This window comes from Capsicum annuum, chromosome 2 (assembly GCF_002878395.1).
Source record: "Capsicum annuum cultivar UCD-10X-F1 chromosome 2, UCD10Xv1.1, whole genome shotgun sequence".
Classification (NCBI taxonomy): Eukaryota; Viridiplantae; Streptophyta; class Magnoliopsida; order Solanales; family Solanaceae; genus Capsicum; species Capsicum annuum.
In genome coordinates, this window is record NC_061112.1 from 9,570,706 (window position 1) to 9,575,634 (window position 4,929).

A 4,929-nucleotide genomic window follows, 5' to 3' on the forward strand; every position below is an offset into this window, starting at 1 on the left:
GGATGTATTTACCATATCATCCGATTCAAGGAATTAAATTCTAAAACTTCGAGTCTTGTGTCAGTTCTAGTAGTGAATGAGTTCCCAGAAGTGTTCCTTGAAGATCTTCCCGTAGTTTCCCCCGAAAGATAAATCAAATTTAGAATAGATCTTCTCCCAGATACCCAGCCTATCTTAATTCCAACTTATAGAATGGCTCCAGTTGAGCTTAAGAAATTGAAGGAACAACTGAAAGATTTCTTAGATAAGGGTTTCATCAGGCCTAGTGTTTCTCTATGGGGTGTTCCAGTCCTTTTTGTATGCAAAGAAGATGGTTCTTTCAAAATATGCATCGACCACCATCAGTTGAACAAAGTCACTATCAAGAATAAGTTTGCTCTCCCCAGAGTTGATGACTTGTTCGACCAACTTTAGGGTGAAGTTTATTTCTCTAAGATAGATTTTAAATTTGGCTATCATCATCTTAGATTCAGAGAATGTGACATCCTGAAGAAAACCTTCAGAACTCGATATGGTTACTTCGAATTCCAAGTTATGTCTTATAGACTAATAAATGCTCCTACAACTTTTATGGATTTGATGAATAGGGTGTTCAAGTAGTACTTAGACATGTTCGTCATAGTCTTCAGAGATGACATTCTCTTTTATTCCCGTAGTGAAGGTGATTATGCAGACCATTTGAGGGTTGTGTTGCAGACCCTTAAAAATCACTAGTTATTTACTAAGTTTAGCAAGTGCAAATTTTGTTTAAGATTAGTATGTTTTCTTGGTTACATCATTTTCGGTGATGGCATTCGTGTCAATCCTCAAAAGACCAAAGCAGTAAGAAACTGGCCTAGACCTATCTCTCCATCAGATATCAATAGTTTCTTGGGTTAGATGGTTACTACAGATGTTTTGTTGAAGGGTTTTATTCTATTGCTTCTCTTATGTCTCGACTAACCCAAAAAAAAGTCAAATTCTAGTGGTCATATTCTTGCGAGAAGAGTTTTCAAAATTCTCACATTTAGAAGGCTTTCAGAAGGGTCTAGGTACCCAAGTCCATCCCAATATAAATTTTCATCCTCTGACAGATGTTCTGGCAGAGTGGACTATTCAGACTTTAGAAGACATGTTTAGGGCTTATGTTATTGATTTCAAGGGTAGTTGGGATGACCACATACCTTTGATTGAGTTTTCCTACAATAACAGCTACGACTCCAGTATTCAAATATCTCTATTTAAGGCTCTCTATAGAAGGAGATGTATATCTCCTATTGGTTGATTTGAAGTGGGTGGGGCAATTTATAGGTCCAAATCTAGTGTTTGAGAAGATAGAGAAAGTTAAGTTAATCCACAAAAGGCTAAAGACAACCCAAAGTCATTAGAAATCCTATGCAAATGTAAGGAGGAGAGTTCTTGAATTTGGTATTGGTGACTTAGTTTATTTTAAAAATTTTCCAATGAAAGGGGTGAAAGATTTGGCAAGAAGGGGAAGCTTAGTCCCTGATATGTTGGCCTATATAGAATTTTAAGCCACTTTGGGAAGGTAGATTATGAGTTAGAGTTGCCTATAGATTTGCCATCTGTGCATTTGGTGTTTCATGTCTCTTTTCTAAAGAAGTGTATTGGTGACTCAACTTTTATTGTTCCTGTAGAGAGTATGGATATGAAGGATAGTCTCTCCTATGAAGAAGTCCTAGCTGAAATCCTTGACCATGAAATTTGTAAGTTGAGGATTAAAGAAGTTTCCTTGGTTAATGTTCTGTAGAGAAATTAGTCCGTTGAGGGAGCTACTTGGGAAGCAGAAGGAGATATGCGAGCCAAGTATCGCCATCTTTTCTGTACAAATTCAGATCTAGCTTGAGGTAATGGTTTCCTTAAGTAATTATCTCAAATTCTATCTCAACTATCCAACCATCCTCATGTCATTGCATGCATTCATGAATTCAGTTTAGTCTATGTATCATGTTTTAGGTTTAGTTATTAATCATGATTCAACTCATAAGTATTCAGTGTATGATCTTAGATTTCTTAGTATCCCAACTTAAACAGTTTCATTTAGGGACGAATGATCCCAGGAGGGTGATTTTACCACAAAATTTGAGACACGTTTCCAGCTTCTAGTCGTATGTTTAAGGGGTTATGTCATTAATTTTACACTAAGTACTAAGAACTTAGCCATTTTTAATTCCCCAAGAATCCACTTATTTTATTTTGTCCCTCTCAAGTCTGAAACATTTATTTTTGAGTTGAAATATGTTTAGGGATGTTAAAAGTGTCATCCAAAAGAATTTTAGAATTTTTAGAAGAGGTTCGGGGTGATTTTTGACCTCAGAGGCAGTAAGCCTCCACGATATTGTCTTGTCATGAAGGCTGGACCTCTGCGATATGCAGTGCAGCATGGTGATAAGCAGCGTGTCACAGAGGTTAGCCTCTGTAATAAACTCCGTGACATGGAGGTTATGTTTTCTGCAGTATTTTTATTAACTTAAAGAAGGGCATTTTGTTCTTTCCCCTCTTACCAAACACCCAAATTGATGACTTAAAGCTCAAAAAGGGCATCAATTGCCCCATTCTCCATAAGTTATCATACCTAAAACCCATTTCCTTTCCCAAGAACAAAAAAAATTCAAGTTTCTCCTTAAGGACTCAAGAATTCAAGGTCCTAATTCCAAGTTTCTTCTTCAAGGATTCAAGCCGTTAAGGTAGTATGTGGGGTATTCATCAATAGGTCCCTTCAAACCATTGAGTCCCAAAAATCCCTTTTTGTTCAAATATGAACTTTATCCTATTTTATGAAAATATTAATGTAAATTATAAATTTAATCCATGATTTTTTAATAGTTTTGAATTCAAGCCATGCCAATATGTTTCCCCATGTGAATTATGTTATTAAATGCTTTGAACTTCAATCACCCATAGTAAGTCCAGTTAACACCAAGTTTTATTTATCAATTTATGAACTTAATCATGTGAGCATATTGTCCTTATGCATTTAACATATTTCCATACACAAATGCATAGATTTCATCAGTTTAGTGAATTTTATTATGTTTTGGGTATTTGACTCATGAATTTCCTTATAGTGTTTTCAATGATATTATTGTATTTAAATATCACTCAATGCTGGAGGGTTATGAACACCCGATACCTATGTGGTTTTACATGATTCTATTATCAAGTAATAAGTCAGTCAGACCATGGTTTTATTATCATATTTAGATCATCATGTTCATGTTGAGCAGCTATTAGTATAGTACCATATCATGTTAAACAAATAATAATACTAGTGTCATTCAGTTGGGAGTGCCATTCAGTTGGGAGTAACACTTACGATATAACCCTTGGGGGTTGCACAACACGGTGAAGGACCAGGTCCCTCAGTGTCAATCATAGGCAGTCAAACAATATAAAGCTAAAAAACTAAAGACAGTGCAGAAAGAGTATAATCACAAGAATTTTTACGTGGAAACACAGGAAGGGGAAAACCACGACTTGCCCTCAAAAGCACCTCCAAATCCACTATAATCAAACTCTTGATTACAGTTTTAATTTCAGCTTACCTCTAGGTTTCTTTCACTACCAAGGACCCTCTCTGACTGATTAACTTGAATCAGTCTAACACTTAGGTAACTCTATGTAATACCCCAGGAAATTTTTCGTTGAAATTTTGTGCGTAAACGTGTTGGGTTCTATCTTTTAGAATGAATTACAAATTTTTTATGCGGAATGTCTTAGATTATTACCCACCATTACGTAGAGTATCGAATAATATTTCCAATGATATGTGGATCATCCAAAACGGACACCCGAGCGACGAGTTATGAACATTCCGATCGAACCGTTAATAGTAGTGAACAGTAAAACGTGTAGGAAAAAGTACTGAGGCTTGACGTATTTTTTCTCCAATTTTAAATGATCATAACTCCTTGTACATAATGATCAGGGTAATCTACTATATATCAATGAAAAGCTCTGCGAGTCCTCTTTCTAATGAAATTGGTTTCATCCAATTTGACTACTGGAGCAAAAAGTTATGGTCGATCTACTTCAGCCTATCAAAAATGAATTTTTGGGTCAACTTCAAAAGATCATAACTCCTCGTACACAATGATCTGGGTGAGATACTATATATCAATGGAAAGATATGAGAGTCCTCTTTCTAATGAAATTGATTTTATCTAATTTGGATATCAAAGTAAAACGTTATGGTTGATACTTCAAACTATTAAAACAGTCCACCAAAGGACAGATTCGAGAATTATTGGATTTTTAGGGGTGTTTTGGTCATTCCCCCTTACCCAAAATCTGTCCAAACTCTATATTAAAGCCTATTAGAAGTATTATATGTTATATTTCATCAAATTCCCTCAAAAAGAAAACCCTAAGCTCCTATATCCAACTTCGAGAACCTCCAAAGTTCACCATTAATTCTACAAATTTATTCAAGATTCCAAGTTCCTAGTTCAAGAAATCCAAGAACCATCATTCAAAGGCACGATTAACATCTCAAAAATGAGTATCGATCTAAAGTTCATCATTCAAGGTATGTTGAGTTTTTCAACAAGAACTCTCTTTCGTTCTTGTGCCCAAAAGTAATTTTCTTTACAAAGGCATGATTTTTATTTGATTTTTACAAATTTGAAGCATGAACCCATATCTTATGATGATTATTATGAAATCTTGATGTTTATGATTTTGAAAGATGAATTTACATGTGTGGAGATATAAAGCATGAATCTTGAACAATATTTATCATGATTTTGATATTTGGGTCGTGAATCCCCATTGGAAATTGTGTTTTTTTGAGAAAGTGTGTGTTATAAGCATGTTGATGTTGAATATTTGAGATACTTTGAATGACTTGACCTTTTGATCTTAATAGAGTTATTTTGAACTCGAGTATGAAAGAAATCCAGAACGTGGTTGATTTTGATAGATGGAAAG